Source organism: Camelus ferus, chromosome 8, assembly GCF_009834535.1.
Source record: "Camelus ferus isolate YT-003-E chromosome 8, BCGSAC_Cfer_1.0, whole genome shotgun sequence".
Lineage (NCBI taxonomy): Eukaryota > Metazoa > Chordata > Mammalia > Artiodactyla > Camelidae > Camelus > Camelus ferus.
Genome location: NC_045703.1, coordinates 57,924,831 through 57,947,548, shown reverse-complemented (window position 1 = coordinate 57,947,548; position 22,718 = coordinate 57,924,831). Strand labels below are relative to the sequence as shown.

The window sequence follows — 22,718 nt, the reverse complement described above, 5'->3', positions numbered from 1 at the left end:
GCTTCAGTCCGCACGCTCGGGTGGGTGGAGATGAGGGCGGGAGTGAGGGTGGAAGTAAACACCGCGCGATTCACTCGTTTTCAGAACCTTCAAGCCGCCTTGTAATGCTGATGGTCCACTAAGTAATCCCCAGTAGCTTCTCCATTCTTGCAAGGGGAAAGGTGGGAAGAATGAACTTTTCCTTCAAACCTTTTCACTGCTTCACTGTCACAATCCCACTTGGATGCGTAGACACACATGTCTGGCTCAAGTTTGAAAAGGTAGATTCATGCTGCAGGTACGCTTCCCGGAGAGTGAGTTCAACAAGGAAATGTGGTTGGGAAACAGAGGTGCTTGACTAGGAAGGATGTGGAAACTAGGAAAAACGTAAGGAAGGATGGAAGCGCATAAAGACTAATTCTAATTCGTGGGGTGGGTGTATGGAGGGAGGGCACAGGTTACCAGCTCCAGCCCTTGACGGTCCCGAGCTACAGAGGGTTTTCTGAACCGAAATCAGAAGTGCCCGCCCTCTTCCTTGTGATTGGTCACCTCCTGCCCTGCTCAGGGAAATTCTCGCCACAGTATTGGTTGTTGTGACAGGCTTTCAAGAACAGTCAGCAAACCAACTACGACTGGGCCTCGGGGATTTCGGGAAATGTAGTTCTCTGTGGAGTTTCCGCATTCAAGGATGATGTTTTGCTCTTGGAACCTATAAAGTTGTCTTGTGATTTAATATTTATTGAATTACTCAGTTAATTCACTAGGTGTAATGAACAATGAAACAAATTTGGAGATTTTTCTCAGGCTATTTTCAAGTGGCTCTGAAATGTTTGTTTACTGATTTAGTTCTCTGAAACACATTTTATTGAGTGTAAGACATTGTGTTAGATACTGAAGACACAAAAATGCAATTCTTGCTTTAAGCAAGGTCCCCTGTCAAAAGAGGGCAAACCTCACGTAAATAAGTAATTGTGAAACAATATGATGAGTTCATTGATGGAATCACGCAAGTGGAGAAATGAAGAGGACCTGAAATAGTAAATTGACCATAGTTGAGTCCAGGTGAATAGGAGCTGACCACGTGAAGAGGAAGGCGAGGAACATTGGAAGGCAGCTGGGGAGGTGATCAGAATTACGCGGAGAGCTTTTTTAAAATACAAATACCTCCAGAGGGGTAAATTGCAAAACAGAGAGATTACTTCCCCACAGAATTTTCATCTAGTTTGAAAAGAAATCTGTTGGATGATTTGTCATCATTGGACTATGAAACTTGGGAAAAGGGACAATTTCTTGCTGATAGGCCTTGTGATATAGTGGAAAAATCCTAGGCTTTGTTGTCTGCCAGACATAGATTTCAATCCAGACCTTGGTAATACGTGCAACCTTGGGCAAATTCCTTACTTTGCCTAGGGGTCAGATTCCTCATGTGTAAAATGAGATTAATGCTACCTTCTTCCTAGGGTTTTGTAAAGATAAACTGGAAACAAAAATGTAAAGTGTGCATTATATTAGTAATACATAGTAGAATGGAAAAACTACTGTCAGGGTCCTTGAGGTGAAAGGGACTTCAACAGATCACCAATTTAAGCCAGTCCCTCAGTTTTTACTTTCAAGGGACATATCCAGAATTCTGTTAGGCAAAAAACAACAATGCCCCCCAAAATCTACCTTTATGATGGCAAAGATAAAATAATGGAGCCTCAAACTCATGATATTTCTTGTGTTTGTTTCAATTGATCAATTGATTCTTAAATTAAAATAAAAATTTTAATTTTAAATGAAAATTAATTAGACATTTAAAGTTTAGAATAAAATGATTAAAAATTCAATAATTTGTTATTCATTTTAAATTTAGCACATAACTAAAAGTTTTAAGAGAGTATTAATTTTAATAATCTCTTAACAAAATTTTATTTATTTATTTTTGTTTTGTTTTAATGAATGAATCAGTGTGTTGATTCCAAACAATTTAGTAGCTTTCTGCCTTTGGCCAAGTAACATTCTTCCAAGTGGAATTCCTTGTTACCTACTTATTGAAGAATGGACCAGGAGATGATGGCATAATAGTACATACCACTGACAAATTATAAATAGCGATATTACATTTAGTTAAGCCAGGACAGCTGTAGATAATACTCAGTTAATACAAGGAAAAGTAAAAGGCAAAAAACAAAAACAAAAACAAAAACAAAAACAAATAAATGCAAAAAGAAAGGCAGCTCATTAAATTATTTGGTATGAAAGTCCCAAGACCAAGAATTCATAGCGTTCCTGAATCTGCCAGTCTTCATTATCCTGTTTAAAGTCTACCAGGCTAACAAAGGCTCTGTTATTGGTCTCACAGGGGCAGCTGGATGCTGATTGAGAGGAATAAAGTAGAAACTGAAAATAAGTATTTTAAGGAGAAATTACGTTATTGGCAGAAACTTTCTGGAAGGTAGACCAAATCTTTCTCACCTGCTAGCATTCATTTATATCAACTTAATTTTCATTTATTGAGTCCTAAAGGATGTATTTATGACAATAATTGATTCACTACACCATTTAACAGAATATTGAATTTAAATTATCCGTAAATTGTGGTAGAGATGTTAACTAGTTAGTTTGCCTAGTTCGTGCCATCTTTTCTGAATGAGTTCCCGAGGCCTTGCTGAAATGCTGGACCTGGCAACCGTATTTTGATCCTGTGACCATGAGTCTTGGTCTAAACTGACTGGATCAAGGGCAGACACCTGAAGTAAACCAAGCCAAGAGATCATATTCTTCTGGGAATTTGGAATTGAGTCATAAAGGTGCTAATTAGTCTCACCCGGGAAGTCATGCAGAGCTGGGGTTGAAGCTGAGAGTGCCCAGACATCTATGGAATCCAGGAGAATGGAGCAGACACACAAACTATACACACATAGAAGTGACTCCAGTGAGGTGGAGAGAAAAGTCTCCATTCCTGACTTTCCAGTTCCCAGTTCTTATTCCTTGTGAAATCTGGCAACACTTTCTTTCTTTGTGTAAACGAGTTTGAATAGGGTTTCTGATTCTTGCAAACAAATATTCTGCCAGAACTTTATACACAACCTGCCCAAAATGTAAAGGAAGGCAGAAATATTGTAGCCATCTTTCGCTGTCATTTTTACCTTTTCTCAGAATTCTCTTTACAGGTAAGGGGCCATTGCATTAATCCAGCAAAGAAATCATGGCTTAGAGTGGAAGTGTTAAAAGTAGTGGTTGTGGTGACAAAAGGTCAGACTCTGGATCATATTTTCTGGTAGAGCCAAGAGGATATGCTGCCAGGATAGGGGGTGTCAGAGAAAGAGAAGAGGCAAGAGTGATGCCTCCATTTTTGGCCTGAGCACTTAGAAGAGTGGTGTTGCCATTTAATTTCCACTTTTATGATTTTTGGATAATTTCCAGTTACCAATTGTACCTGAATGGACTTGACAAATATCATCAGCTAAATAAACAAGGCTTGTCTGGGACAGGATTCACTACATTGTGATCTTCTTTGTCAAGCTCTGGCCTGTCTAGAGAAACAGATTTGGCAGATATTAATGAGCATTCATTATTCCATAGATCACCTCTCTCACTATTTAATATTATTTGTATGAATATCATTAAACTATATACAAAAATGCCTAGGCAAAGGTCAGTAAGTTCAAGGGAAAGGAAAATTCCAGAAGTACAAAACAAAACTAATTGAACCCAATGAACAGTTTATGAGGCATTCAATAATATAAGTGAAAAATATTGTCAAATTCTGAAAACTTAGAACTCGGCAATTAGGAGTTCCTCAGTAAATATATATATTTTTTATGTATTTCAAATTCTCTTTCTACAATAGGAACCATATTCAAGGTAAGGAATAATGCTCCCAGAATTTTTACTTATTTAATTATTTAAATCTTGTTGTAAATAACTACTTACAATTTGATCTGTGGATTGAAGAGCGAACGACAAAGTTGGTACTTTATGTAATCCATCACGTTTCATATACTGTGGTAACTAAGTAAGCTTGGAAAGGCCGTTAAAGTTAATATGTTGTTCCACCCCCAACCCCACTGCTTTTTTCTTTTCCACCCTGCCTGTCCTTTCTCTCCGTTTATGCCTCCCCAACACACACACACACGCACACACGCACGCACACACACACAAAGAGAATAAATTGTATATGATAATACTTCTGAAAAGTATTCCTTAGGGTAGGTCAAGCACACCAAGTGTGATTCAGAGGGAATCACCACGCCACACTTTTTTTTTTAATTAAACACTACTCAGCACACAGGCCAATTAACTAAGTGCGAGCATGTTAACAAAAAAACTGAACACTTTTTTCCCCTCAGAGAGAGCTGCTTGACATGGCAGCCCAGTGAGAGGGTGTCAGTCGTGTGTGACTGGTAGGACAGGGTCCTCTGTCTCTGGCACTGGGGCTAGACACAGCTGTGTCCCTTCTCTTGGCCACCTGGCTGTAGAACTTTTAGTTGCCAACTCTCCATTCTTTCTGGTCGACCCAACCTGAGAAATCAAAAGGGATCAAGGCAAAAACCTTGACTTGAGAGTGGGAGCAATTCTCTCTCCAAGGAACCATCAACAGCCAAGAGAATAGTACTAACATGAAAACATGCAAGGGATTCTAGTGAACTCTTGGAGGATTTACCTAGAAGGTGGGTAAGCATAGTCTCACTACAGCGGGTGAAGTTTGTCAACACTGGCCGGGCATCTAGCTTTAAAGCTCAGAAAGGATTCCTTGGCTGTGTTTTTAATAAACACTGTCTGCTTAGTCCAGTAACAATGTGCCTACAAACTTACAGTTGTAGTATCTGCTTCCCTCAGCTCTGGGTCAAATGAATTCAGCTTTTAGGTAACCTTCTGATCTCAGGGTCATCTGTTCTTTTTATGTTACTCTGTTATTCTATTTTCACACACCTGTGGTCTCAATTCAACCTCCAGTGGCCACTGTACTATTCTTTGTTCTATGACCAATGGCACAAACTAAGTTTCTTTGGACATACAGTTTTGTTTAAATTTTTTAAATGGAGATACTGGGGATTGAACCCAAGACCTAGTTCATGGTAAGCACAAGCACTGACACTGAGCTACTATCCATCTCCCTGGGCATACAATTTTTAATGAAAAATCGCTATTAAGTAACCTACTAACATGTTAGTAAACCAGCATGGTACCAAAATCAGCACACAAGATATTGACTGTACCCCAAATAAAACAGACTTTCAGTTCTCAGCACAATCGCGCGCACACACACACACACACACACCCCTAACTCCCAAAACCTTGGAGAACAATTTAGATCTTTCTTGATTTCTTAAGATAATTTTTGAAGGATGATAAAATTCTTAGCTTAGTCCCGCTTCCCCAGAATTCTCTTCACCTACTTGTAACCCCCCCAACTCTTCCCTACCTCGTGGCAGTTTTTCCAATATCCCAGATCCCTCTCTCCTTAGAAAGCCCAGCCTTTGCTAGTAGCTTACTCTCTCCAAATTGCCTCCTCCTTAAACCTCTTGGACATTTTCTTCTATATATACTTTCTTATGTGGCAGCATCTACTCCCTTCTCTTCAACACTCAGCTAATATTCTCAGTTAATCAGACAAAAAAAAAAGTGAATAGCTCAGAAGCACAAACAAAGAATACTCTTCCCAGGGAAGCGACAAGAAATGTGAATGTGACTATGTACACTTTAGTGGTTTTGTTCTATTTGTTCCTGGCCCGTAAACACATCCTGAGAGATAATAATCATGCTGTTGGAGACACAAAATGTCTAAAATCTCTAAAGCAAGGGAGAAACAGAAGAATGCAGTACTAGTACAATTTCCAAAACAGAGGATTAGGAATGTGAATCCTGGTGCTTATGTGTGTCCGCCAGCAGGGTGATTATTAGCATTCCATTCCATAAGCATTTGCTCTGTGCCCACTGTGTGACAGGTACTTTGCTGGGTATTGTGGGAAATACAAATATGACACAACTTGCTCGTGGCACTCAGTAAGATGACAATATAGTGATAAAGAAGCAAAATCCCTAAAAGAAATGACAAGCATCAATGCCAAATGCATCTTCTGATTCTCCTGAGGATTACTACTGTGTATCATTGCAGACTCTCCCTACCAATGCTCTCCCATTGGTACCATCATCATGGTACCTTGTCCCAGATGGTGGGCTTCCATGGAAGCAACACCTGGGGTTGGAAAACATGAAGGTGGAGGAGGAAAGAAACTGGAATCTCTCAGTTCCCCATTATTCATCTAAAACCTTTGACTACTCCCGCTAGGTTTCATCCAGACCAGTGTGACCTAAATATTTCCACCAAGACTTAATCTTGTTCAACAGGCCCCAAGCACAACTTCCCTTCCATGATTTCCTCATCACTGTAGTGAAGGTGTCACTTCAAGGTGTGGCTTTGTAACTGGGATAAGTGGATGTTCTCACATGTGCACACAGGTTAGTTCCTATCCACCCTTCAACGTGGAAGAATGAGCCCCTTTTGATTTTTGTAGGGATAAAAATAAGTGATGATTCCTTTCAGCCCAGGCCTGTAGGAAGACAAGAAAGGGGGATAACAGGCTTTTCTTTGCTCCACATTAGTTTTTGGAAGTTTGAATGACTGCACTTTCCAGAGGCCAGTGGAAACAATATCATTTGAGACTATCAGTCAACCAAGAAACTTTCGCTTTTGTGAGGATGAAAGCGACACTATGAAGATTTTAGTAACTTTGTGGGTCACATCTGTCGCTGAGTAATATTCTCTATCTCTGTGCTGTTTTAAATGATTCATACTCAGTTTTTAGTCATGAGGTTTTATTTCCTCCGATTTAATAAAGGAGTTGTCCAGCATCCTGTTAGGGCATCTAACCTTAGCATGACATCCATGCATAAATTCCTCGGTAGTGTCCGCCTCTTAATCTGCTCTTCAGTGAGAAATGTTCTGCTTATTCATCGAGAAGGAAGTTCCACGATAGCATTATCATGGCTTACCAGCCTCGTGGTTTCCTTAAAGAAGTGTCTTACTGCAGTTGAAACTTAGAGCAGAGGTGCCCATCTGGTGATGATGTCGATGTTAATGGGCAGCCCACTTGCAGAGTTCTACGGCCTCTTTAACTATTCAAATATGCAGAGCTGAAGCTCATTCTTGTATTTCTATCCCTTATGTCCACGTCGAGCAGAGAGGGCTCTACCACTGAGGCAGGCATGCCTGCATTCTGTCACTAGCTAGGTAGTGTCCGACCAGTCACTTAGCACGTCAGTGTTCATTTCCTCATATGCAAAATAGGTTTGTGTATAAATGCCTACCCAGGTAGAGGGCTGTAAGAGAGACAGAAAGTATAAAGTTCCTAGCTCAAAACCTGTCACATACACTGAATTTAAATGGTAGCTATTCAAGCCATTCTCTGTGACGGCTATATTTACTCTCTAGGTAATCTTATTCTGTTCTTGTGATTTCAATGTTATCTAAATGTTAATGACTCCCAAATTTGTATGTCTGTTTCAAACCTTCCCCCTGAATTCTAGATATGATTCATATATACCTCTTTGACATCTCCACTTGGATATCCAAAAGGCATCTAAAATTGTACTGTCCAAACTAGATTCTTCAGTCCCAACCATGAGCTATGCCTTAAGTCCCCAGCCCCACAATCATCTTTTGTCTGTTAATGGAGGGTCTGTCCTCCCAGATGTGCGTGCCCACACAAGTAAACTTGGACCCCTCTTCCCTCCCCTCCCCCACCCCCACACACATGCGCGTGCGTGCACACACACACATACACACAATTACCAGGAAATCCCATCAGCACTATCTTTATCATATATTCAGAATTTGACAAATTCTCACAACTTCCTCCTTTACACCTGAGTACAGGCCAGAATCATTTTTCATCTGGATTATTGCAGTATACACCAAACTAACCCCCTCTCATCTGTTCTAAAAAGAGTGCTTGATCAATTTACACTGTAAGTCAGATTATGTCTGTTCTGTGCTCAACCTCCTCCAGTGGTTTCCTATCTCCCTCTGAGTAAAGGTCAAAGTTCTATACAACAGCCTCTAAAGTCCCTGCCAGATCGGTCCTCACTCTCTCTCCATCCTTGTCTTCTCTGACCCTCTCCCGGTTCCCTCACCTTTGCCACACTTGCTTTCTTGCTATTCCTTGAACACAGCAAGCACACTTGCACCAGAGGGCTTTGTGTTCGTTGTTTCTTCTGCATAAACCAGGAGTCAGCAGATGTTTTCTTTAATGGTCCAGAGAGCAAATATTTTCAGTTCTATGTGTCACATACAGCCTCAGTCACAATGACTCAACACTGCCAATGTAGTGCCAAAGCAGCTACAGACAATATGTTAATGGCCAAATGGGACTGTGTTCTAATAAAACTTTATTTACATGAACAGGTGGTGGGCCAAATTTAGCTGACCTCTGTCCTCTGGCCAGTACTTCTCTTTCCCCCAGATATTTGTGTGATCCCTTCCCACATTTTACCCCCTCTCTCTCTCCTTCCCTCCCAAACACACACACACACACACACACACACACACACACACACACACACACACACACACAGATACTTCCCTTCCCCACTCCAGACCCCTTTGCGTGCCTTATTTTTCTCCCTTTTTGTAAGGGACTTCTAGTACCTTGTGAATTAATTTTAATATTTGCTCTTATTAATTCCAAAGTGATCAGGTTTCTGAGAAGCACAAACTCTGTCTACCTGCAAACCCTCATCTTCTCCCACAGAAAGCCTTGGCCTCTCCAGATGTAATGGAATGAGCGTTTCTTATACCTGGTGGAGAACTGGGGTGTGATTCACCAGAAAAGTAGCTTTAGGGGTCAGAGGACTTAGAGAGGGGAATTAGGGCTAACTGAAAAATGGAAACCAAAACAGTCCTGGCAAAGTAAGGCCTACTACCTAACACACTATCCATTTTTCGTAAGGGACTTTTTCATCTCTGCTGTGTCCCTGGGGCATAGAACAGTTGAGACAGAATGAATCAATGGATTCTGGGCCAGAAGGCAAGAGTTCCTTCTGGCTTCTAGTATAAGTCACCTAACCCTTTAACATGTCATCTAACCCCTCAGGTTATAAACGTCCCTTTGTAAAATGGGAAAAGATAAGACATGCTGTGGAAATCATGTCAAATAGTAGATGCAAACAAACCGAACCCAGGGAAAAACCTATAAAAAGTAATAGAAATGTAAGTTTTGTTAGCATATTGCACCCTAAGAATATAGAAGTACTTTTTTTAAGAAAAATAGAAGTATTCTTCAAATCAAAGAACCTTGGCTTATTCAAAATTCTAAATGACCAAAGTCATGTCCTCTTTATCATCATTTTCTCTGCTTCAAACTTTGTATATAGAGGGGGAAAAAATGGAAATCTTCAAGAATCATTTCAAGATTCAATCTAAATAATCTACTTTCCCCCCAAACATTCCTTTATAACCTAAGCATCTCCTGCAGAGATCAGGCAGAAGTGATCATCTGGGACTCCATTTTATAATTTAAGAACTATAAGTTTTCAAATTTTACTTAATTAAACCTAGAGCGATATCATTGACTCACTTGTTTCTTACTAATTTGATTTATAAGCTATGATTTGTATTTATCGGATTTTTTAAATGGAAAGATTATATGCCAGAATATTATTGACTAATGTTTATGACTCCTGGTTCCTTGTGGATTAATTCTAATATTTACTCTTATTAATTCTAAAGTGGTCAAGTTTCAGAGAAGCACAAAGCTCTAGCCAGATGCAAACCCTCATCTTCTCCCACAGAAAGCCTTGTCCTCTCCAGATATCGTGGAAGAATGAGCATTTCTTATACTGGAGTAGAGAATTGGGTGCTATACGCCAGGAAAGTAGCTTTGGGGTCAGAGAATTTGGAATGAGAGACTGGGGCTAACCAAAAAATGGAAGCCCAAACAATTCCGGCAGAGTAAAGCCCATTTTCCCTGCTGCCCCTGAGCGTGGATTGTTACGTCCAATTAGCAAACATAGGATCTGAGATTTTCTTGGCTGCTGTACAACTCAGATTGCTGCTTTGGTGGCAGCCAAATAATTATCCAGGCACATAAGGAAAGGGACAGAGATCCCCAAAAGAGCTTATTTGAAACGATTATTATTAGCAGCAGGCACAAAGTTCATAGTGTACAAGAAAGTAAAACTTTCATCTTCAAATGCTAAAATTATTTTCTAACTTGAAGCCCACCATCTGTTTTTTTTTTTCCCCCCACCGGATGTAAAAATTCAGTCTTGTCACATCAGGTAAACTAAGGGCTTTTTCAACCATAAGTTTGTAAACTCAGTCATTCCAAGATGTATGCTTTTTGTTTCCCTCTCTCAATGCTGACATGGGTGGGGAAAGAAGTGTCAACTTCTCAGCCTTGGTCTGATTTGCCGGGTCTTCAGCAAAGGAAGTAAATCCCAGTCTTTTAAAGGGCAAAGAGGTGGTCCTGGAAGTCAGTTCCACTGCCTGCAGATGACAGTCTGCTGAGATGTAGCCATGGACTCAACAGATTTCTAGTGGGGAGTGCCCATGCTGTACCAGTTCCATCAAATTTGACCTCCCTTTGTCCAATTGATGAGACTCAGACCAGGGGACCTTTCTCCAGCCCTCTCATGCTTACTCTCATGCTAGATTTGCACTTTACATGCTGCACCAACATGCATGGGGATGGGTGCTTTCTTTTCTGGAAGCTTGCCGATTCCCTGGACCTCACCTAGAACAGAAGGCACAGATTCTCCACTTGGGGGTCATCAAACTTAAGGGGAGTGAAGGGAGGAAGAAGATGCTTGGAAAGATAGTTGTATTTGTGTGGTGCCTTTCGCCAACTCTGCACTCCACCTGAGGAAGTAGGGGGAGGCGGGCTCCCCACGCTTACACCCAACTCTTCAGCCCTTCCTCCCTTCCCTTCTCACATCTGTATGGGGAGGGCAGAGAGAACAGACAGAATTCCTTCCCCCCCATCACCTTTGTCTGCCTCTTAAATCTTTCTATTTAAAATTTAAGTTTAAAAATCAAGATGTTGTCATGTTTGATTGCCAGGCAAGTGTTCAGTCTCCCAACGGACCAAACAGGAACCCACCTCTCTGAGGCTAAAAGCAGGAGGGTGGTTTAGAGGGGCAGGCAGTGAATGAGAGAAAAATCATGTTGATTACTATCTGTTTTCTTATCCCATCATATTACATTATATTCAACATCCTTGTATTATTATTGTTGTTGTTGTTGTTGCAAAGGTTTCTAAAAACTCTAGAAAGAAGAAAGTCATCAATTTTCTTTTAAAATATTATCATACAAATCCTAAGTGTTAGTTAGCCACATTCAGCTTGGTTTTCTCCTACATACTTTGAAAAATGTCACACTGGGTTTTTTCTCCCCTTAGGGGAAAACATGTTGACATCTAGATTATCTTAAGTCACGGATTCAAGGTAAGGCAAGGGCTGCTGTCAGCTGTGTAACATCACATAACATCCCACTCCTTTTTGTTAACAGGCCAAGACCCTCTGACGTAAATAATCAATGTTAGGTGACATTGCACAGGGCAGTCACTTTTATACGAAAACCCTGCTCTTCCACATAGCAAGTCTGAACGTGTGCTCCTCTGGAGAATTAAGCCATCTGCCTCTCTTGGTCTTTACTATCCCCCTCTGATCTTACATGGGAAGGGGGAAGTTAGGAATAAATCTCAGAAATTATGACAAGTGAGCATTATTTCTTTTTCTCCACTTTTCAACTTCTGTCTGCCGTTCCATTTTTTTAAACTGAGGTATAGTCAGTTTACAACTGTTCCATTTTTAAAAACTATCACTTGATGTGTTGTTTCAAAACATTTTTTCAAATTTTTATATTCATTTATAACCTGTGGAGATGATTAGAATTTAGGGGGTATACCTTTTCAGTGAAAATTTCAAGATTCTAAGTCAAAGTTTTAAGCAGCATCAATAGCAAACATGCTGTTAATTCACCTTGACTTTGTCTTTCCTCCCAGGTTTAATGAACCATTCTCTGGGAGTCAGTTATCTTTTTCTCAGGTTTTCGTTGTAATTCACTTCAATTCACTTGTCAAAGATTTTAGTTTATTTTCTACCCAACTACTGGAATAAGTGTCATTCCTCCTAATATTTTATTTTCTCTGCCTTTGTGATTTTCCTTTGTTGGCACTGAGTTTTATTTTGTGTATGTGTGGTTAATGAATTTTCCAGGTCAATAATTTTGAAAATGTTGCATAGACTCTTGATTGCTCACAATCCAAACAACGCGAAAACTCAAAAGACCGTAACAATCCTAGGGTCCAGCATCACAAACGGTGGTCAGAGTGATGTTGCCGTGAGGTGCCTAATCCCGATGTCCCCATTATCGGTGATCCATAGTTAATTATTTCTTGAAATATTTTATGAATGGAAGTATGTATTCACAATGTTAGGAAAAAACCAAAAAAACTCCACAATAACTATATACATATATATGTTATATTTACTCTAGTTATACACTAATTGTAACTTCTTTTAATGGATCTACTCTGGATGCCAGCACAGCAAACCAAAACTTTCTTAGGCTGGTTTCCCATCTCACTGGCTCGGTTCCTCTGTCCTGATTTATTCCCAAACTTAGCTCAGACTTTTGATCTGGCCCCAGTGGATACATTATGTGATTTTCTGCCATCACCTCTGGCTCTAGAGTAACGGCACTCTCTTGGGCACAACATACGATGTTTTTCCACTGCCTCCAGCCACACCATTGTAACTCTGAGGCGCAGACTGGCCTCCTCCACTTCCCCTACTTGCCATTGTGCTATATCAAACCTCCAGACACTGCTAGAGCTGAGTTTGTCAGGACAGGGTGTCTAGGAAGAGGGTTAGATCTATGATGGATAGAATAACCCTCTGTTAACCTAAACTTCTCCAAGATTTATAGACTGTGATCAGAAAGTAAATTATCTCTTACACAATATAGATGTTAAGCTGGTCATTTGTACTATCTGTTGTTCAGTTGTGTCTGATTCCAAGTTCAGGCTTATCCCTTGCCCGGAGCCATCCACAGAAGATGCATTCTATTGACTTGCAACTTGTTGACCTGAATATAGGAATTGTTGAAGTGTAGGCTCAGGAATTTAGTCCTGCTCCAGGCTCAGAAACACATTCTCTTTCCTTCACCTAACTGCTTTTTTATTTAAGAATTTCAAAAGCTTAGCATAACTGAATTCTAAGCTGATGCCGAGATACTTTGTTTTGCCAACAAGAAAAAAGATCAAGTAAAGGAAGAATAATGTCCAGTGACTGAACCTGAAAAGAATGCAGACAATATCTTTCACTTGTTTAGCATTTTACACTTTTAAAAGCATATTATCTGTATAATATTCACAACGATACCAACATATCACTGCTTTTATTTTAGAATAAGGAAATAAAGCTCAGAGAAGAGGAGTGACTTGTAAAGTGTCATATGGCTGATAAACAACAGAATAAAGATGAAAACTCAGTTTCTTGGACCCTCTGTCCAGAGTCCTTTCTTCTACCCACACTGCCTTTGTGAATAGCCCAAGTTACACAATGACTAAAAAACTAGGGTTATGGGGAACATGTGCTGCTTTGGCTTTATTTTTTTTAAAACATTTTTTATTGACTTATAATCATTTTACAATGTGTCAAATTCTAGTGTTCAGCACAATTTTTCAGTCATACATGGACATATACACACTCATTATCACATTTTTTTCCTCTGTGATTCCCTGTGCCATACAGTATAATCTTGTTTATCTATTCTACAGTTTTGATATCCCAGTCTATCCCTTCCACCCTCCACCCCCCTGACAACCACAAGTCTGTATTCTATGTTTATGAGTCTATTTCTTTCCTGTATTTACGCTTTGTTTGTTTGTTTTTGTTTTTGTTTTTTAGATTCCACATATGAGCGATCTCATATGGTATTTTTCTTTCTCCTTCTGGCTTACTTCACTTAGAATGACATTCTCCAGGAGCATCCACGTTGCTGCAAATGGCGTTATGTTGTCGGTTTTTATGGCTTAGTAGTATTCCATTGTATAAATATACCACATCTTTGTCTAGTCACTTGTTGATGGACGTTTAGGCTGTTTCCATGTTTTGGCTATTGTAAATAGTGCTGCTATGAACATTGGGGTGCAGGTGTCATCTTGAAGTAGGGTTCCTTCTGGATATAAGCCCAGAAGTGGGATTCCTGGGTCATACGGTAAGTCTATTCCTAGTCTTTTGAGGAATCTCCACACTGTTTTCCATAGTGGCTGCACCAAACTGCATTCCCACCAGCAGTGTAGCAGGGTTCCCCTTTCTCCACAGCCTCTCCAGGATTTGTCATTTGTGGATTTTTGAATGACGGCCATTTTGACTGGTGTGATGTGATACCTCATTGTAGTTTTGATTTGCATTTCTCTGATAGTTAGTGATATTGAGCATTTTTTCATGTGCCTTTTGATCATTTGCATGTCTTCCTTGGAGAATTGCTTGTTTAGGTCTTCTGCCCATTTTTGGATTGGGTTGTTTATTTTTTTCTTATTGAGTCGTATGAGCTGCTTATATATTCTGGAGATCAAGCCTTTGTCGGTTTCATTTGCAAAAATTTTCTCCCATTCCGTAGGTTGTCTTTCTGTTTTACTCATGGTTTCCTTAGCTGTGCAGAAGCTTGTAAGTTTCATTAGGTCCCAATGGAACAGAATAGAGAGCCCAGAAATGAACCCACAAACTTTTGGTCAACTAATCTTCGACAAAGGAGGCAAGAATATACAATGGAATAAAGACAGTCTTTTCAGCAAATGGTGTTGGGAAAACTGGACAGCAGCATGTAAAACAATGAAGCTAGAACACTCCCTAACCCCATATACAAAAATCAACTCAAAATGGATCAAAGACTTAAACATAAGACAAGATACAATAAACCTCCTAGAGGAAAACATAGGCAAAACATTATCTGACATACATCTCAAAAATTTTCTCCTAGTAGAAATAAAAGCAAGAATAAACAAATGCTTTGGCTTTATGTTTAAAGATTAGTCCCTATCTCCTAGCAGATTTTTCCTATTCTCTTCAATATCCTTTTTCTTGTGAATTCTCCTTCTAGGCCAAATCTGACTGAGCTCTAAAATGTACTCAGTCTTCATCTGCTAAATTTTCTTCTCCTCATTAAAAATTTTCTTTAAAGTCCAATTACTATGGCTGTCCTATAGTCCATTCTTAATTTTCTTTTTGAATATCTTCATTCAGGAATTGAATTTTTATACTGTGCCCTGTCCTCTGTTAATACTCAAAACACATTACCTAATCTTTTTGAGAAAGTTTCAGGGCCTAAAACTGTAGCTAGTGCTGACTTTTTCCATCATGTAAGGTACTTCCTCACAAGGATTTGCGGGGTTTAGATTACTCAGCACATGAAAAACATTTAGAACAATGCCTTGCACATAGTACATGCTCAGTAAAAATTATTTTGTTATTGCTTGTATTGTTACCATTATTTGGCATACAATGGAGTATGAGAAGTGAGTCCTTCTCAGGTCAGACTGAGGAAAATTTAAAAAAACTGTATTCAATTCTAAATGACAATTGTATGTTGTCCTTTTGACTTGTACCTCAAAAAAGTTAAAGCATTACCTTTATTTGGGTATTCATTTAAAATAAATATTATCATTGTTTACATGGAATAAAAGAATTCTAGCCTAGTTAATTTCTATTTACAAGCTATTGTTTGCAAAACCTGTTCTGCCCCTGTAGTTACCGGTGGTGAAGATTGTTTGGTTGCAATTATAAACATGCTCATCCGACCAACATTCTGTGGCAGAAATATTGTAGTGCTGAACATGTTCTGGATTCTTTTCAGCCTTTTAAAATTTTTTAATCACGAAGGGTATTTGGATGAAAATAATTTCCTTGTTTTTCAGGAGTTCCTCTTTTCACGCAGTTTATTTCTCTCACCTAAAATAGAAATGTATTTTAAATTCCTAAAATATACACTTTTAAGCACATTGTCATTACACTTGAAAACAGGAAACTTAACAATAGAGGTAACAACACTCAAATTAACCCTGGAAAGAATGCATAATAAAACTGATGTAACTCAAAGTTTATTTCTATCCAATAAGCCACGATATGGGGTGATTTTATATACACTCATAACTGATATAATTCAATTTAGCAATTACTATTATTAAGTGGAGGCATTGTATCAGTAGTAGTAATCGAAATGGCTTCCCGTTGAAAGTTTCAATTAGAAAGACCCACTCTCTACCTCTAAGATCCAGCGTATTGTCTCTCCCCAAGAAAACTGACACAGTTCTTTTATCAGATTATCCCATCCCTTTTTACAAACCATTCTAGGCTGTTTCTTTCATGTGGAAAGTTCTTCCATTCTCAGAAATCCAGACTCAACACTCTACACACGGATGAAGTTTTGTGTCCTTGACAAAGCTTTTCTTAGTAGTTTGAAAGGGAGGTGGCTGTTTCTATTTTATTTTGTCTCCAACTGCAACCCTTTGAGTTCACCATTCCTCAAATTGTTGCAGCGTTACAGCTCAGTTGTGACAACAACCTGGATCCAGGAAAGAGACCAAGCAGCACTCCGAAAGTTGGAGAACTCAGATTTATTATGCCAGCAAGCCCAGACAAGTTAACACTTCGAGCTCTAGACTCTGTCTGTAGGTTTACACAGGCCTTTTATAGGCTGCCAGTTTTACACTTTGCAACATCAGTATGCAAATAAAGTATAACAGAAGTTGACCAACCAGGAACAAGCTTTGTAGAAATAGAGCAATCAGGAGTGAGCTCCACACAAATGAAGTACTACAAATGGACCAATCAGAAGTTAGGGAAGTGGACCAATCAGAAGTGAGAGTAATAACCAATCAGGAGTGAAGGAAATAACCAATCAGAAGTGAGCTCAGGGAACCAATAGAATTCTAGGTGTAAGTTAGCGACTTTAGAGGCAAAAAGTGAGATAGAGCCTGTGGACCAGGGAACTGGACGGTGCTGGGAGGAGAGCAGCGGCCCTACCTAGAGATCCTGCCAGTTTTTTTTATGGGGCTTCCCACCTCAAAACTACATACTTTGATATTTATGTATTTGTTCAAATTTAATCACTTTGTTTCTGTTTGCTATTTTTACATTTGAAATTTTGTTCTCCAAAATCTCTTGGATGATGGACAGTGTTAAATGATTTTTATGGAATGCTTTCCAGAGAGCTTCATTCAGTTATATTATTAATAATAAATGTATTTTTGATGCTAATATAGCAAGATAGCTAGTGATTTATTTTTTCTTTCCTGGATGTTTTTAAATGCTCAGTCTGCGCACTCAGCTTCATTTATGTCCTTTGCATGTATGGAGACACTAGCTAAGCACCACCCTGATCAGGGAGAAGACATATGCTTTACTCTGCCAGCATTCTCCAGAACAGCAGCCCAACAGCAAAGAAATAATGACTTAGAAAAGAGGAAACTGTTCATCTTGGTTCAAGCCAGCATTAGTCTTTCCCTGATCCCGGGCTGAAGGTCGTCTCTAAGCTGACAGGACCACTTCCCTCCGCACATTGCATAGTCCTCTGATGTTTGTCCACATAGCAAATAAAGGGGAGCTATGGATCCTGAAGCATGGATTCGTCTATCAGTGAAAAGGAAATGATCCAAATATCCAGTTGTCATCAGAACATTTCCATGTGGATGTCACACAGGCACTCACAATTCAACACGCTCATCTCTTCCCTGGAACGTGATCCCTTTCTTATGTTCTCCTCCTCAGAAAAGACTATCATTATCCACCCAGTGACCAGGCCAGGTAGCCGAGACAGTCATTTGAGAGTTTGTCTTCTCTTTCACCACCACGTTCAATTAGATGCCAACTCCCAGGACTCCACCTTCTCCATAGCTCTGTGTCTGTTTCCTCCTCTCCTCTCCTGATTCCTCCCCATCACAACACTCACCATATTTTGGATCTTCATTATTTTCCCTTAGATTATTGCAATGTTGAGTTCACTGGCTTCCTGTCTTTTTTGGAACCCCTCCTTACTACCCAAAGATTAATTTTCCAAAATAAAAATCTAATCATGTCGTGTCCTTATTTAAAGCTCTTCATGTCTCTTCACTCCCTGCCTCCAGTATAAAATTTTCATTCTCTATAGCCTCACCATCTGGGCCCTGCCTAATTCTCCAGTGTGTCTTTTGTCATTATCCACCTTGCATTTTGCTTTCCGGAAACATGGAACACTATCTTCTCTTCCCCAATCCTGCTTTTGCTCATGCTTGGAACATGCCCTCCATCTTTTCATTCTGTTAATCTCAAGCCCTACATCATTTGGTCTGTGAAGCCTCCATCACTGCCACCAAGAAAATGGGTACCTCGTCACATAGTCCCCACAGTCTATTCTTCTTGATGTTTTGTAACTTTGTATAAGACTGCCGAGCAATTCCAAATTATAACATTCATTTCCTAATCAGCTATGTGGATGGCCCCCTGGAGTTAATGCAGTATACAGCACGTATTTTCAGGAGAGGGTGGCCCTGACCACATATTTTCCTCTCTGCTAGACTATGCACTCTCTTAAAGGGCAAGAATTTTCTTTTAATTGTTTTTATCTCTACTAGCTTGTTATGTCATCTGTGCATTCACGTACATGCACGTGTGAACATACACACCTACATGCACATTCACCTAAAAAATAATTCTGCTTCTTCCTTGGAAATGTAGGCATAAAATATAAAGACACATATTAAAATTTAAATTCAAGTAAATACAATTGGATTAAATCAATTCAAATTAAATAAATCCAATTAAATCTCCATAAATATGGAATGATTAGAGCATTATGTTAGATTTTCTTTCTTTTTTCTTTCTTTTTTAAATTTTATTTTTTACTTAAAACTTTATTTTTAGAACAGTTTTAGGTTCACAGCAAAATTAAGTGAAAAGTACAAAGAGTGCCCATATATTCTCTGTCTCCACACATATACAATTTCTTCCATCAACATTAGAGTGGTACATTTGTTACGATTGATGAACTCACACTGGCGCATCATTATGTCCCAGAATCCATAGTTTACATTAAGGGTTCACTCTTGATGATGTACCTTCTGTGGGTTTTGACAAATGTGAAATGCCATGTACTCACCATTACGGAATTGTACAGAGTAGTTTCAGTGCCCTGTTTTTGTTTCTTTTTAATTTCTGAATTCAAAGCTTATTACTTTTGATTTTCCCCTCTGAATGTTCTTTTTTTTATGTTCCATTATAAATAGTACTTTATTTTTATGTCTAATATCTTACCAATTTTCAGGCAGTAAGGGGATCCCTACTTCTATTAGATTTTTTTCCCCTGAATTTTCTTATAAACAGTGGATACACTGTACTTTTCTTGCCTTTTTTTTTTTTTTTTTTGCTATCCCTTATTTAGAAGATGACACCAGTGTTGTCACTGGAAACCTATGTGAGGGTGGTGGTGAGGTTGACAGTTCTCCCATACTTACCCTCTCCTTTGATCTCACCAGATCTCTTCCTTCCAGAGCCTACAACTGGTTGGGACTCTCTCTCCACTTCCTGGTTTATTTGATGAATGTCTCCTGGGTTTCTTGGGTTTACTCATCTATTATTTTCCTTCTTATCTTTTCAAAAGCTACAGTGAATCTTTTTAGCACTGTCTATTGGCTTTTTAAAATTATAAAAATAGTGGTGAGTAACATTAGAAAGCTTTGAAAATAAAGATAAGGTGCACAAATGTAAACCTCAGTAACCTGCAATACTCAGTGATAAACATGTTAGCATTTTGATTTATTTCCTTCTAGTCTTTTTCCTATGTGTGTGTGTATACACCCACTTATATGCTAAATATATGGTGTATCATACTGTCTAAATAATTTTGTATTCTACTCTTTTTAATGAAACATTATATAGTATTCACTTTCTTATGATCATTAATATTTTCTGAAAATAAGTTATAATACTCCATTGTACCTACCATGATTCATTTAACGAATTTCTATTATTGAACATTTAAGATGTTTTATATATATTTTAGCCAGTATGAATAACATTTTTGGACACTCCTCCATAAGAGGATAGCTATACGGACTCTATGTAGCATTTCTTCTACCTACCATGCCTGAGCAAAGTCTCTCTTAGAAAATGTGTGTCTTTAGGGTCTTTATGTCATTCACATCACAGTGGAGAGAAGAGAGAGAGAGAGCTATCTTTGGTGGTATTGCAGGGTTCAAGTGCCAGCTTGAGTTCTTACAGGCTGTGTGAACTTGGGAAAGTTACTCAACATCTCTTTGCTTTAGTTTCTTTATTTCTAAAACTAGGATAATAGTATTTTATGTATAGGGTTCTTGTTAGGAATATAACTCTACTAGATATATAACTGGTATCTTTCAAAATTCATCTAGTGACTGCTGAAGTTGAATTATAACTCTAAGTCTAGAGCACTCTGCTGAGAACTCTCTTCTTAGCATTCAATGTTAGCTATGGCAGATAAAACCTAAGGATGAAACTGCCCCAGATGTGACACCTATGGCGTATTTTTAGATTACTTGAGATCACACTTAGTATCCAAAAACGTAGTCTTTTAGATCTAACTTTGTGTTTTCCTTTGTCTTTGAAATTCTGTTATTGAAAGCTGACTACCTGGTGATTGCTGGAAGGTGATATGATTTCCCCAGTGCATGATAAAACATAAGGCATATTGAACAACACGGTTAATGTAAACAAGAGACTTTATACACTTTTCCACTTCTTTTCTTTGTAAATTGCAGATGGAATCTTCTAGATTGCATTGAAAAAATTGATTAGATTCAGGAAATGATCTCTTGCTAATTACTTGGGTCAGATTCAGAAGTTCATCTTCTTAGCTTCTAATTTTAATATAATTCCTTGCTTACATAAAAATTGCAAAAACATTTCAAAGAACTCTATTATATCCTCTAGGCAGATTCAGCATTCCTTAACATTTTACCCTATTTGCTTTAGCATTTGTTCTTTCCTTCTGTCTGTAATAAGGAAGAACAAATCTGACTCCATATTGGATGTTTCTTTTACTTTAACCTTTGTATTCTATTGCTTTTGCTACAAGTTAATCATTAAAAAGAGTTGGCTATAGCTTAAAGTATACATAATGGCCCATCACCAGGAGCCCTGCCTCCCATGCCTGAGCATAAAGCTAGAAGATGAATGATGGTCTAATATTAGTAAGATAAAATTTCACAGTAATGCATACAGTATAGTTCCAAAAAACTAAGTTCATGAGAAAAGAGGGAGGAGACCTTGCTCAACAGCAGTTAATATGAAGACGTCGAGCTCTATTTGACCACAATATCAATATGCAGGAACACTATATATGTATATATATACACACACACACACACACACATACACACATATATGAGTTCATACTCATGTCTCCAATTCCAATTCAACACCACAATGGTCACAAAATATTTAAAGAGTAGAAATAGATGGGACAAGATATTAGTTGCATGTGAGGGGAAAGGAGGGGAAGAATTCACGGTAACTGTAAGTTGTAAATGCTAGCATGGCGCTCCCAACAGTTCAGTGTAAAGCGTTCTGTGCACCAACATTTTTTTGTTGTGTGTGTCAAACCTACTACTAAGGCCTAAGATTGCATTCCTTTTTTAGCAGCCGTATCACAGTGTTCCTGCATATTGATGTTGTGGTCAAACAGAGCTTGAGGTCTTCATATTAACTGTTTTGAGCAAGGTCTCCTCCCTCTTTTGAACTTAGTTTTTCGGAACTATACTGTATGCATTCCTGTGAAATTTTATCTTATTAATATTAGACCGTCCTTCATCCCCTTCAACCCCCTTTAACCCCGGTTTAGCTAACATATTAATTGTCCTACACATTATCTGTTATACAAAGGTTTTATAAAATGCTCTCTGTGTGCCTTGGATGATCTTCTCTGCAGACAAAGCAGAAGGCTGAGACTACAGCATGCTCGTGGTGGTGATGTGCTCACCATGGAATTGTAACTGGAAATGGGGTCATTTCTTACCATGATGTTTTATGTTATGAAATAGATTATCAAGAGTCAGGTTACCAAATGCTACAAAAAGGAGTGAGGATAAGATAAGAAATATGATTCAAAATTTACAGAAAGAGAAGGAAATTTCCTTGATGGCTGTCATGTAGCCTGAAAAGGACTATTAATATGTCCATCCCATTCTTGACCTTCTTCTCTTCTTACTTTAAACATTCTTCCAAGGTAATCTAATTCACTTCCATGGCTCTAAACTCTCCATCTACTCTTCTTAGCTGTTCCTTCTTCCATAATAATAGAATTTTAGCTGCTTTGTGACAAGTAAGCCAGAGATTGCATTTCCTAGCCCTGTTGCAGTAGGTGTGGACATGTGGTGGTTCTAGCATGGGGAATGTGATTAGAAGTGAGCTATGCAACTTCCTCCTCACTTGCCTAAGAGGAAATCTCTGGCCTTAAACTTCCACTCTTTTCTCCAAGCAGAGAGACTAGAAGAAACCACATGTTAAACACGGAAAAGCTACTATCAGCCTGGGTCCCCGAATAATTGCATGAGGGAGAGCCACCTACCAGCTTGAAATACCCATCCTAGAATTTCATGTGGTGAGAAATACCTTCCAATGGTTTGAGCAATTACCTCTTTTTGCTTGCCTCTCTTGAGTACCCTACTTGTATATCCAGCTGTTCACTAGAGTATTTCCACCTTTGTATCTCAGGGATGTCTGAAATCTAATATATT

General features: G+C 38.8%; 1 long non-coding RNA gene across 6 annotated transcripts in view; it reads left to right on the top strand.

Moving 5' to 3' along the window:
• LOC106729714 overlaps window positions 1–22,718 on the top strand; it is a 284,345-nt gene that overhangs the window by 1,486 nt on the left and 260,141 nt on the right. The gene's annotated exons all lie outside the window — the stretch shown is intronic.